Source organism: Carassius auratus, chromosome 29, assembly GCF_003368295.1.
Source record: "Carassius auratus strain Wakin chromosome 29, ASM336829v1, whole genome shotgun sequence".
Lineage (NCBI taxonomy): Eukaryota > Metazoa > Chordata > Actinopteri > Cypriniformes > Cyprinidae > Carassius > Carassius auratus.
The window spans coordinates 8,298,451-8,313,099 of NC_039271.1; the positions used below are offsets into that span (position 1 = coordinate 8,298,451).

At 42.5% G+C, this 14,649-nt stretch overlaps 1 pseudogene; it reads right to left on the reverse strand.

Moving 5' to 3' along the window:
- Positions 1–14,629, reverse strand: part of LOC113048667 (serine/threonine-protein kinase WNK1-like) — a 28,361-nt pseudogene extending 13,732 nt beyond the window's left edge.
- Between the last annotated feature and the right edge of the window lie 20 nt (positions 14,630–14,649).

Genomic DNA, 14,649 nt, shown 5'->3' on the forward strand with positions numbered 1-14,649 from the left:
GATTGCCACCTGGAGTCATACTGAAACACTGAACATCCTATTCCTGTCTTTGCAATGCGAATGCAAGCTACCTGGAATCGTCCCAGGATGTATCCTCTGGCTGCAGGTGCAGCTGCAGACTCATCATCCACAGAAAACGAACCTGTGAGAGAATTATGATTAATAAGCAGAGCTGATAATGAGTTCATGTAATATGAGAACAGGCTCAAGTTTTTAGCAACCCATCGTTTAAAGTAATATTGGCAGCACATACCTGGCTGTCCTCCAGATGGGATCCCAGTGAGAGACGACTACAGGGACGAAAAAGGATGAAAATAAGATTACAGACATATACCTGTAGATAATGTGCAAATAAAAAAAGGAAATAATTTAAATAAAAAATGTAAAATAATACAAAAATAATAATTTGTATATATATATATATATATATATATATATATATATATATATATATATATATATATATATATATATATATATAAAATTTGTAATAAAAATATTATAAATATTATATATTATTGTAAATTGGACAATTATAATGCATACAGATAAAAAGTGATGTATAGCTCGATAATTCAGAGAAGCTAGTTTGATTCGAGAACCATTTCTTTTATCTGCTCTTTGTGTATGGAAAGTTCCAGTCGATTGTGTTGAATCGTTAACTGCGATAAATCAAATCAGACAGTTCCAGCACTTCCACATGTGCTGGTGTTTTTTTTGGCCAGACTCCTGTTAGTGTGCGTGTACCTGGTTCATGACACTGCTGACTGGGACGGTCTCTGGACTCAGCGCCCGTCTCAGCTGGGCATCCAGATCCTCCAGGGGCTGCTGGGACTAAATAATCAATTTCGGCAATGAGTCGAGTTCACTTAGCCCCAAGAAACAAACACATGCAGAGTCATACACTTATTACTCATGGCAAGTGCACACAAATACAGCAGGGGAACCATGTATCTAATTAATTTCTGCATGAGATGATCTCTTACAGTAAGTACAGGGTCAGATGACCACTGCCTGGAAGAACTAAATGCTTTTAATTCAAGCCGAGGCTTCCTTTCATGTTCCACTACATATTTGTGAGATGGAGAGCAAATCCTTTTATTGGTCCATGCACTGCGGTTCTTGAAATGTTTGGTACACCATGAATCCATTTTCCAAACCATGTTTTTAGCTTGACCTGAATCACTAGGGTGCACCTATAATAAGTGTTTATATTCAGACTATTTTAGATTGCTTCGGGGGTACCGCAGTGGAGTAACCCAGTACCTTTGTGATTCTTCATAGACATAAACAGAGAGAAGTAGTTCCGGCTACGATGTTCTTCCGCAAGATGCAAGCAGTTCTGTTTATTAACCGCTAGAGCGTCAAAAGTTACCGACTGCAGCTTTAACTATCATATTATTAACAAATGAGTTTTATTACAGTCCTGATACCAGAACATAAGACAAAACACTGAAAATGTGTGATGTTGTTTTCTGAAATCACATCTTTTCTGTTCTCCACTCGCCAAAGGCAGAGAAAAAGAGAAAGAGGAGCGAGTCAGAGTTAATAAGTGTCACAGGTCATGCTCCTAACTGGCCTCAAAGGAAAGCTACGACATGCAGAGGTTTGATTCTTATGTGATTCCAAATCTTTACTCATGCTCTAATGTTTTACAAGAATGTAACTATATAAAAACAGAGAGAGAGAGAGAGAGAGAGAGAGAAAAGGGCACCTGAGTTAAACAAGGTCCTGGGAAGGGTGGTAGGTGCTCTGTGGGCGGTGTGCCAGCCTGATCTGGGCTGACAGGCAACACCTAATGAATGAAGATGGAGGAGAAACTAAAGCATTGTAAAGAACGAGAGCTGACAGAGGCTACATGCAGCATAAGACTGAGAGTTATGGTCAAAGCTGAACTCAAAATGTGACAAGAATATTATATTATAAGAATATTATAGAAAAGCGTAAGTTTGGTATTCATGTAAGATTATGAATGTCATGCATTTCGTCATGAAACTCAAGAGCCAAGCAGAAATTGGCAAAAAAACAACAAAAAAATTCACACAGGTTTTTATATTGTTAGAGGTTTGAGAGAGGGAGGTTAAAATGTGATGTTAAAGACGAGAAAAATGTTTGCTTAAACTGGCACAATGATGTCAAACTTATTTGGATTCTGACATTATTTTCATGACAATCATGCCTCAGATTTACACTACTGCATTGCAATATACAAGCATTACACTGTATACTTACTACCATTTTTTTTTTATTATTAAATAAAAAAATTAAAATTCTTTGATTTTGTGACATGACCTATGCATGATCAACCAGTCACTCACCGGTAATCTTGATAACGGCGCTTTGGATGGAGTTGTCTGATTGTAACCGACCGGGGTGGAGGCATTACCCATGGAGGTCATGGGAGAGCCTGTGGGCTGACCAGGGGAGTTCAGGGGTAAACTAGTGGGAGGGAGAGGGGTGCTGCTAGGGGTGGCGCAGGCAGTTGGAGAGGAGGAGCCAGGGATGCTTGAAGCTACCAAGGGGTCAGATGTGACATCAGACTGGGCAGAGGGTAGACCAGAGCCTAGGTCCATGAAAAGCGAGCGCAGTTTTTTATCCAGAGCCTGAATGTCATCAACGCCCTTTCCCTGCGGATCGCTGTCACATTCTACACAATGTGCGTGGCTCTGATTGGGCACGGTAGAGGTTTGAGGTTGGCTGTGCATAGGTGTGGGCTGCACGACTGGTGTATTGGTGGTAACCGGTTGGAGGGCGGGCACTTGTGACTGAGCAGGTGAGGTGGGAATAACTGCGGTGGTGGATGGTGTGAGCTGTGGCGTCTGGATGGCTGTGGTGGGGATGACTGGTGGTGTGAGCTGAGCTGAAGCAGAGGGGATGGGCAGCTGTTCACTACTGCCACCAGAAACAGATCCCATAGGAGTCGAGGTGTGAGCTGGCAGGGCAGCAGTACAGGCAGGTACAGGAATGGGGACTGAGGTTTGGGGGAAGGATGTGGCGGCAGGCACAGCTGGCATTGGCAGAGAGGAAGTGGTGGAAATAACACTGATGACAGTAGGTACAGCCTGATTTTGAGTTGGAGGGAGTTGCGAATGGGCTGGGGGGGAGGGATTGGCAGAGGCAGGAAGGGTAGGAGGAGGTGACGAAGACCCTGAAGGGTTTATGGAGACAGAGGTCACTTCAGAAGACACTGGGGGAGGGACCACCGGGGCGGCGCTAGAGGGCAAGGGTGCTGCGGCGGGAAGCAGAGGGGGCATGGAGACATGGAGCATAGGTGGCGCAGTGCTGGGGCCTGGGTCAAACCGGCCTTGATGCAATTCAGAGAATGCCTGCTGTAGACTGACTGCAGACGCCGACATAGAAAGCCCCAAGGCAGGCAGTGGAACTGACACAGCTGATAAAGAAGCAAAATTACAGACAGAAATGATTATGCGGTCGCAAAGTCTTCTCTGCATTTCTGCAAGCTCTTCTCAAGCTTACTTCCAAATCTAGTTGTTCATTAGTGTCTGCTAAATGCAAAAATGTATTGTCTAACCTATGTAAAACATTATTTCACATAGTACACTCACAGGGTGAAGGCTCTTCAATTGTGGGTTGGGGTGAGATAAAGAACTGTTCCCTCAGTCTGGATTCAGGCACTGGACTCACGATAAACCTGCGGCCTGCCGAGTGGACCACCAGGGTAGCTGAACTAGGAGGCACACCTGGGAGGAGAAAAGACTTCAATCCTAATGCATCATTTAAAGGGAATGCTAATTTGTTTTACATGCTGAGATTGTAAGCTCTTACCTTGCTCAAGAGGTGCAGATGTGGTGGGCACATGCTGCTCGTGATCACTGGCTGACTGGATTCATTGGTGAGACATTGTTAACTGTGTTGTTCCCAAGAATCAATTCAATATAAAACTGAGAACATAGAAGGTACATACCTGGCTGCGCTCTCTCTCCACACCTTTCTCATCTGCTGTTTCTATGACCTCTCGAATCTGCTCGATGAAGGACTCACGCTCGCTCTCTAGAATGAATTCACTTTGTACCTAAGACATGACATGAAGGAAACGATACCTCGTCTTAATGAGTTTTGGCACTTCAAAGTGTATTCGGGACACAGAATGTTATTTTATGCAACATCAGCTTTTTGTCACATAGATGAAGATCAAAAGAAATCACAGGTTAATTGAGCTTATCTGATAAGCATTAAAAAACGCGGGTGGTGCTTCAAGTTACCATTATCTGTGCAATTTCCTCTGGGTTATCGCCATCGAGATCAAACTTGAAAGTAACCATTTTTCTGTTGTGTGTTTCTAATTGACACTCCGCAACTCTATCGCCCATGCTGGAGATCTGAAACAACAGAGATGTTTTGTTGCATGTCTTGCTTTTCCACCGCCATCAAAAATGACAAAAAAAAAACAAAACAGGAAAAGGCCAATGAGTTGGACGTACATTAAGCACATTGAGCTTGGCCTTAGAGGTTTTTTTCATTGCGTGAACGGCTGCGCACTGATCTGCGCTGGTGCCGTTTGGCAGAACGACCCTCATGCCTGCCACCCGTTGCACCCTCATTACCATCGCTGAGCCAGATGCCACATCAGAATGACAGCTAATGGAAAAAAAAAACACATGAAAACACATTACGGCTTTAGCACAGCATTCTGCGTCCACTGTGTCTGTTGTTTTTCACCTACTCATAAACTGCCACGCATTGTGGATCTGCTAATATGGTGATTCTTACCTCTCCACAGCAGGAGTTTGGAGTTGTGACAGCTCTGTCATCAAATTCTGAGAGATGCTATGAGATGTCTAGAAAACCAAACGACAAAACAAAGGAATTAATAATAGAAAGAGATGCTAACGATCAGATCAAAGACGACAAAATAACAAAATGCACATCTAAATAAAAGTACAACTGCTTCAGGCAAAGCCTGAGTGTAAAAAAAATAAAAATACAATTCTAATTTCACAGCAAAGAACAGAAAAGACACTGTGTAAGGACAGCTAAGCAGTTATGCTTCCCAAACAAACAGAGATAAAAATGACCATGACATGAGTTTTGCCCTATAAAGCAAACAAAAACTGCACCGCACTGATGCGTTTGGGGCCCGTTCGGTCCGTTCCAGGTACCTGCGCTGGGCTGTCTGCTGGCAAACATGGCTGTTCGGTTGGGGAGGGGACTGTGACCACATGGATGGTTGGCACAGGTGTCACTAGAGGCGGTACCAATTGTGGTAGATGAGGCGGCAGCGCTGACGGGGATGTGGCTGGCACAGGCACGGCTGCCGGGTACATCAGCGTTTCAGGCACAGGTTGCTGCAGAAACGGGGCAACTGCTATAGTTGGCACGCAGAGTAACTATGGGGAAGTACGAGAGTGGTAGCTGGATCAGATCAGTGGTTGGGAAGATGAAGGGAAGGAGGGAAATACGTCTGCAAGCACCGACTGAGGGAGATGGAGATGGCAAGGCCAGTTTATGTGCAAAAGGACTGATGTCTTCAAAAACCGAAGGAAAACAATCACATGACGGAGATAGCATGCCGCGGGGAGAAAGGAGGATCACAACAACCACAAGCAAAACACACATGGAAAATAACCTCCAATTTAAGTGCCAAACGCTTAGATTAATTAAGGAGGGGCATCTTTCCAAGTGCCTATAAATGTTGTCACTGTCAACAACACACAAAATAAAATCCAAATCCAACACCGCATCAAACACATATCCCACACTTAATTTATTTATCTCTGACAGATCCCACATCTGATAAATCACATTTTTGTGCCACTACAGTGTACCTGCATTTTCAGCTAAAGGGGAAACAACTGCTCTGCACTAAACATTGGAACCGAACAGAGGGACTGATCTCATTACCACACAACTGTCAACCATGCAACATACAGGCAGAAACATGCCAGAATACATCAATCAAGCACAGTCGAGGCAAACTAACTACATTTTTCAGTTGTAACAAAATATGTATAATAAATTCTGAAAATATCTTTAACATTAATACTTAAATTATTATTTTATTGTATACATATATTATATACATATACATGCATATATATCCATACACACACACACAACTTTTGGCTTGCAGCTTGATTTGCTTACGTCACATTTATTTGTACCTGTGTGGGCTGGGAGCCGGGCTGGACCTGTGTCTGGGAACTGCTCTGAACCATAGTGCTGGGTGGCTGTTGGGGAACTTGTTGGTGGGATAACGAGACACCTGGTTGGAATGTCTGCCCCAGGGAAACCTGTTTGTGGAACAGCAGCCTAAAAAGAGAATACGCATTTTCACACAAAATGTTAACTCACTTCTTAAGATATGCTCATAGTCTCTATGTAAACTGAGAACATTTTGGGATCCCATGCAGTCTGTACCCAACCAAATCATATTATTAGGCCAATGTGCCGTTAATAATTTACATCCACAAAACATTTACATGTTCATTTACAGTAATGTCCTTAACATGCAAGTTTATGGGACAAGACATTGTACAAGAGCATAATACCTTAATACAAAGTTAAAACTAGAAAAGAGTTCTCACTAGTATTGAGGCGGTATGACCAAAAATTTACATCACAGTATTTTTCAAAATTATACCAGTTTAAACCACAAAAAAATAAGCACTTAAAAAAATACAAGCTTCACATTTCTGCTTTGAAATCCTCCAGAAAGTCTTGACCCATGTAACATCACTGTAATTGCATTGCTGAAATTTAGATTTCTGCTTTTACAAACTCAAGAACAAATATGGGTGTGTGGCAATCACCACCAGCACGTCACAGATCATAGTTCTCAACCTGGAACAATCCTTTAGTAACACTTTTAAATAACTTACCTCAAAGAACAACTCAACTATACCAACCTAACTACTGTAGATATAGACATATTAATCTTGATCTGGGACTTTAAGACATTGACAAGCTTCCTTTCCAAGCCTCCATTTAAACAGAGCAGCATTTTACGTCACATAGCTCATTATGCAATAATGAAATAACAAAACGTAAGATGGCAAGGCAAAGAGCTTCAAAGTAAAGTGCATGGAAATGTGGAATAGAGGGAGAGAGAAAAAGAGAAAGATAGAATGAGAGGAATGGTTTTTCTTTCTCTACCTGCGAAGGGAGTGCTTGGACGTAGTAACCTCCATACTATAAGAAACAAATACAAAACAGTGTAAGATAAAGCCACTTCTGATGTCCACAGCTTTCACACGCAGGAGAGAATCCAGAGATTTAAACAACTCAAAAAGGCCCTTGGAGTGTGCGGAAAGTGAGTGGTTTATTTGCCTTGGCCTATACTGGGATATGCATTCATGCTAATGAATGGGGGAAAAGATGATTCTGATTGGTCATACCCATTGATCTTACCTGTTGAGAAGCAGAGGTGGCTGATGGGGTGCTGCAGGAAACCAGAGACATGGCATTTGTAGATTGAGGGATTGGGACCTGCACCTGTTATGAATATGAAGAGGAGTATGGGGACAGGAGAGAACGTGAGCGAGAAACAGAGAGAGAGAGAGAGAAAGAGATATGGCAGTGATGGAGAGATGAAAAGAAAAAAAGACAAGTCAAAACATGATGGTGGCTACAGCGAAAACAACAATGACTTTCAAATACTGACCATTCATACACAAAGTGTGAACACTCCTGAGTGAGCAATGCACTCAGATCACCATTCACTTTTTGTGTATGCCTCTGACATCTCAAGATAAAACATCAGGTGTTAGCCGGGGAGTGTGTAGGCTTCATGCATATGAATCTACATGATACTGTAGCATGGGTGAATGTTATATATATAAAAAATATAAATAAAAAAAAGCTCAGAGAGCATGTGGAGTTGTCTCCTAAAATAAACCCGCCCACTCACATTTCTCAATTTGACCACTTTCCCCCAACATGGAGGGTTTCGACAGAAGCAACCCTTAGAAAGCTACAATTATACTTGTCCTTCAATTTCTCTTTCTTTCTCTACAGACAAGTATAGTTGCTCCAAACGCAAATCACCTTACCTTATCATTAAACTGAAGAATTTATTCAATATTAGTGAGAGGTTTAAGGAGCATCAGGAAATAAAGTAGACTTGGCAGATAAGAGGAGGAAAAAAACAGCAATATTAAAAGATAAAGAGGCAGAAAAGGTGCATGAAACAGGGGCGGAGAATGAGACTGCAGGATGACACTGATAATGCCAACCTTCTAAGGGTTAAATGGTGACCTTTCAGCGTATGAAGGTAACATCCTAAAAGTAGTCAACAAATCTTGAGTTCTTGTGCTGGTAGTTCTTTACTGAGGCTTTTTTCTCGACTGGTGTCCTCGACGAAGACAAAATTGAGAGAAACGAAAGAACCGTTTTAACCATTTCCAGCCAAACTATGATGTAGCAGCAGATCTAAAAGGCCAGCTGTTAAGGGTAGAATACAACAAAGAACAATTTTTATTTTTTTTTGTAAGGAAGATTAAAGGAACCTTGGGAGACAAGCAAACCTGTCTAAACCCCCTCTTTGTGCTGTATGTGTCTGTTGTTTGGTCATACAAATCCTGCATTCAAGCCTCTTTTTACATATCTTCAAAACAAATCCTTTTATTTCCACTGTTGGATGGTGTTTCTTTATCGTTAGAATAATTTGAAAGAGGATTTGTATATCATCTACAGATATGCAGTGTTACAAAATATCTGTGCAAACACACAAGTATCATATAAAACAATTTTATATGAACATACACACAAAATAATACTTACAAAGTGCATCTGAAATGAAAATAAACAACAAATCACACCGTCCAATGGAAGATACTGAAATGTCTTTCCACAAAGGGGATTTAAAAAGCAGATTTATGCATTTTTAGCTTAATGCCCTAAATTATGGCTGGAGAGGGTTAAAACCACAACCACGGGACAAAAAAATTCAGGTAACAGAGAGAGACAGGGAGTGCTGGGGAAAGGTGGACGAGAACAAGTATTTCTAGGTACCAAGGTAGTGCCCTGATGGGACAAGGCAGACTCGTGGTATTTGAGGTCCGGTGGATGGGATGGTTGACGGGCCCAGGTGCTGTGCAGAGCACTGATGTGTGAGGATGGAATGGTAGATGATTCAGAAGGTGGAATGAACAGAAACGTCGTCTGACTGGGTGGGTGTCCTTCACTGACGTTGCTCCCTCCATCTGTTTTGTAGTACAACGTTTGTGGGATGGATGAGCTGCGGAACAGTCTTGAGGTTGGAACAATGAATGAGGCGGAGCGAGTGGAACTCCCCAGCATCGGAGGAGGTCATGGAGTCACTTGAAGGTTCGGGACTTAGTTCTTTAGGTCCATGGAGGAAGCAGGCTGCCCGGGGGAAGAGGCAGCTCCGGGCTCACGTAGCTATACAGTTCTTCGGGTAACGGGCTGCAGTCGACCACACAAACCCTGGCTGCCAGACGCTTCCTCCAGGTTAAGGTCCATGGAGCCCCGGCGGGCTCTGTACAGTCTAGACGCCAGCATGGGCTGGGTCCGCCTGGAGGTTGTGCATGTGGAAATCAAAGGTGGTGCTCGGTTCAGATGTGTGAGCCAACACGGGTGGTGCGGAATGGGGAAACGAGTGGGGCTGATAGCCTGGGATCTGCAGCTGCGGTTTGCTGCGGGGCAGAGGCAGAGCTAGACACACTCATGGAAGGCAGCAGTGGGATCGGGCTGTGGGTTAAGTGCATATGGCTCTGGATATGAGGGTGTAGGTAAGCTGGCCCAGGCTGTGATTGAGTCTCATAGGCCAAGCTCGCTGCACCAGCCACCTTCATTTGCTGATGGAAGCTGATGTGGCTTAGCTGATGTGTAGTCATAGGGTAGCCACTGTAAGCCATGGCTTCCAGTTGGTCCATTAATGCAGCCTGGTTGAGGCTGAGTCTGCGCACAGTTTCCTCTTGCTCTGCCCTCATGTCTTTATATCCGTATGGCGGTTCTGCTGGGGGCTGTAGGTGCAGTGGCTCGGCCAATCTTTGAGTTGCCATCCTGGGCATCATGAACAGGGAGGGTTCGCAGCCAGGGCCCAGAGCTTCCATGCCAGAAAGCGGGTGCAGGCTGCTGCCACAGCTATGATGGTAGGTGGGCTGGAAGTGACGCGTGTGGGCCTCCAGGATGGAGGTGCTCTTGCGGCGCTGCACGTTGAAAGCTTTAGGCGAGCAAGATGGCGGTGGGAGAGAATGAGACAGGCCGTTCCAGGATGGTGGGGAAAAAGAGAGGGGGCTCGACCAGACCTGAGCCTCCTCCACCGTATGGCTGACTCACTGATTGCGGCTGCAGTGACAATAACATACAGCATCTTTGTGAGGAAGTAGAAAAAACATCACAAAAATTCACAAAGCAAGAAAAGAGAGAGGAAAAATAAAAAGACAAGTGAAAACAGCAGATAATATTCATCCTACCAGGCAAAGATGTCTTGATGACAAAACAATAAAGTTAAGAGAATGTTTAATTGCTAAATGAGATGTAGAAACATGACAGCGACAGATTTACAATTAAATACAGATGCTTCACAGGATGTGGGGACTAGGAACCATTTTAAATGATTGCAGTTCCTGCCAATCTGCATTTAATGTGAGCACAGGGTTCCAGCAGAGTGGGCCGGGGTAACATGGGTGTCTGAAAAGGATTTTAATGTCATCATATTCTCAAAACTTACTTGTGGTCAACCCTTAATATTCTCAAGATTAATAACCCACCAGAGCAATGATATAATCAGTTTTTTTGCTCAAGTGAAGAGGGGGGAAAAAAGCAACTCTGAACTTCTGACATACAAGAAAAAAAAACATAAGCTATTTATACTTGATACATTACATAAGAGCTAATTTGTGAAACTGCATCATTCATAACACACCATTTTCGCTAGTTTAATGCTAACATTCCTAAGGGACTAACATCAGCTTGAGCCTTATCACACTGAAAACGAGCTGCAGTTTGTATTTTTAATTCCAATAATGGTTTTAAAGTTAACACTAAACAATTAGAGATTGTTAGGCTTAAAATCTACGTTTTTAGATCCTGAACAGCTTACTTTGACTTAATATTGTAGAGCCGGGGTCCTGAACTCTGGACCTTGAGATCCACTTTCCTCCAGAGATCAGATCCAACCTGGATTAAACAACACCTACCTGAAACTTTGTAGTAATCCTGAAGACCTGATTGACTTGTTCAGGTAGGTTTGATTAGGGTTGGAGCTAAACTCTGCAGCAAAGTTTTTTTTTGTTTTAGGGATGTAAATATCTTTCCTGAAAACTATTTTATTGTATTAACTTGTAATATATTTGCCCTCTAAGCTAGTTTTGTCTTCTTATTTTCATAAGTGTTTTTCAAAGATACCCATGTTGTACCCAAGTCCAACACAGAGGGAGAATCCTGGTTCACTGGGAGACCAAAACATACAGGACTGGCAAAGATTGCTGGGAGACTGGCACGACGACGGGGCGGTGCTGAGTGAAGGGGCAGGACACTTTCCAGTGCTTTGGAAAGTCGACCCGCAAACGTCTCCTCATCTGGCCTCCCCAACAGGGGTGAGAGTGGGGCTGATGCGACTGGAAGAGGAGTTGAAGGGGGTCGGGAGGGCATGACAGAGCAGAGGTGGAAAAAAAGCAGGGCACGCAAACAGACATGCTACGACCACGACGACGGGAAGAGGTGGAGGAGGCAAGAGGTGAAGGAGGGGCAACTGACTATTAACCACAATGGAACACAAATGGAACACAAAAAGCCAAATAACCAAACGAAAACAACATGGGAACATTTGATACAAGATTAAATATCAACATTGTATTCGAAGAAGCTACACAGAAAGAAAAAAGACATCAATATACAATAAACCTTGACCTACAAAGGTTACATATTGATTATATCTAACATCTGCTGTCTAGTCAGAACAAAGGAATGAGCCTGGTTCAACTGGATGATTCATGATGTTTCAAAAACTAAAATAGTTTTACAATGACTTATCGTGTTATCAGTAACAGATATGTTTATGACTGCATGTGGCAATATCAATACCGGATGAATCATGAATTGCGAGCTAATTTTGAGATTCAAGTAACACTTGTCTGATCTGAGATCAGGTTGCATGTTGTTACACAGAAACTTGGCGCGTTAATGACAGGAAATTATATGCGGCTAAGAAAAATCACTAAAGAAATGGCATTATGTCACGGTTTAAGTTGTATTCAGGCTCCAAGAAATGTACAGCACAGACTGTCTACCACGTAGACAACGGATACAAACTGGGGTTAGCAAGTCCATGAAAACATCACAGAAAGTCAGCCCTCTGAGATGTTTTATGATTAAGAACAGCATAAACAGAAAACACACAGAATATGTACAGCACATTGGGTATAAAAACAGAAGAACAAAAATAAATGTACAATAACAAATCACAATGTACAAATGTCATCAGTGCTGTGCAGACTTCAGATATCACTTCGAGTTGGAACTAAGCAACCAAGTCAGGTGAGAAGGAAATGATTAATAAACATTATTATAAAAGTAAATCATTAGAAGTCACCCTACAGACAATTAGAGTAATAAAAGAGTCTTTGACATCAAGGTGTTTGCTTATGACTAAAGTGTTTCAGGCTCTATGGAAAAATAATGCAAACTAATTCAAAACTAATGAGTGAGAAGAGATGAGATGAGAATCCCTGAAGAAAGAACCAGAAAGTGTTGTGACTCTGATGTGCTGAAATGGTCATGGTTTAAGTGCCCAGGATGGAAAAAACAACCAACCAGGAAGTGATGAATGCTGCCAGTCTGCACAGCATGATGCACTGCTACACGGCACAGCCTTTTTGGGAGGAACCCAAAAATACTTTCATGAAACAAAAAGAAGGTAAAGGAACCCAAAGAATGTATTAAAATGCAAAAAGGATGAAGAGGGAGTGGCAGCTCAGAAAATAAAAGAAGATAGAGAGAGAGAGAGAGAGAGAACTGAGAGCTAGGGTTGGGTATCGTTTGAATTTTTCGATTCCAATTTCAATAAGATAAAAAAATCCGAAAAAATTATAACACAGGAATCATTAAGCGGAGTGTACGTGTCTTACGTGTCAATATTTGGAACCAGTTCTAAAATGGAACAGGTTCTCGATACCCAACCCTACTGAGAACAGGCAATATGAAAAGAATCAAATCCATTTAGAGTGTAGATGTTATGGCTTTGCTTTCCTTCCTCATGCATCATTCATTTAGCGTATTATAATAACAAACCATCATCAAACTCCAAAGATAAATACATGCAACCACAAAGAGATCCTATTCAAAAGTCAAACAACTGAACATTGACTCATGATTCAGTAGTTACTCATTTCTGGCTATACAAATTCTATGTAAAGATCACATCTGAATTCCTTCATTGGGTTCTTACCTTTGCACAACATGAAATATTATGGGAACAGATGGAGACATTTGAACTAAATAGATTCTAACTGTAGATAAAATGTGCCACATGATTTGCTGAATTAATAATGGACACTACAATAGACAACTACAATACAATATGGAAACATGTTATCGTGAGCTCATGGAACTCAGTTTCTTGTTTTGAGAAGTTTGGTGTGGTGCACTGATCATCATTTTGGCTAGAAAATGCTGTAACATAATACGTGTGGAATTTGTCAATATTAAGGATGCAACTATGTGACCTGCAATTAGGTGCCCAAGCCCAAGTTCTTCTTCTGTGACTTACCATGGGCTGCTGGGGGTATGCAGTGTGCTGTTGGGGAGCTTGAGAGCTGGGAGGGTAGGCAGCCTGTCCAGGCAACTGTTGGGGTGCGATGATGCAGGAGAACTATATGACATGCTGAGTTGAGGTTCTGAGAACACGGATGAACCCTGACCACTGTCAAGCACCCGTCAGCCACTGGGAGAAGATACGACATTCATAATTAAATAGGAAGCGACAGGTAGGTTGATAGTGTGTTTGTTTGTGTTTAATGCCAAGATAGCTTCTGTGGCTAGATTCATGGCAAAAAATTGATGGCTAAATTATATCTTACAATTTATTTGAACTAATACTCTAAACTGTATTTGGCTATTTGTATCTTGTCAAAAGAAATAGCTAATTAAAAATGTTTTCAGGTAGGTTGATGGACTGATAGGTTGCGTCCAACACTTACAGGTCATTCCACCATGCATGTACTGAAGCTGCGGTCTGCATCAGTCTCCTCACACTCAGGTTTGACGAGGCCAGGGGTCGGAGGCTGGGAACTGCACTGACTATGTGCAGAACCTTGAGAGCCGGGCACGTTCTTTAAGACTCGCTGGACAACTGTTTTGCTCCTCCTCCTGCTTGCGTTTCTCTTGCTCGGCTCGCACGTGCTGTCTTTGCTCTCGTTTGCGACAGATCAGGGACACGCGGTCCCTGATGGCCTTGGCCATGGTTTTGTGGTCACCCTCGCAAACATAGCCCGATCAACCTGTATTTTAAAAAAAGCATATGTTACTATCTACATGTGCTATATCAGATTTGTAGAATCGTTGATAAACCCACCATTTCCTGAGCCACATCTTCTGGCACATCTCGTTGGAGGTCAAAGGAAAACTCGATGGCTTCATTGTCTTTGTATTTGCCTTTCAGTTTCTTGACGTCTTCAATGCGTAACCAGAGTTTGATGCCAATCATCTCCCCATCGTCCTCCTCAG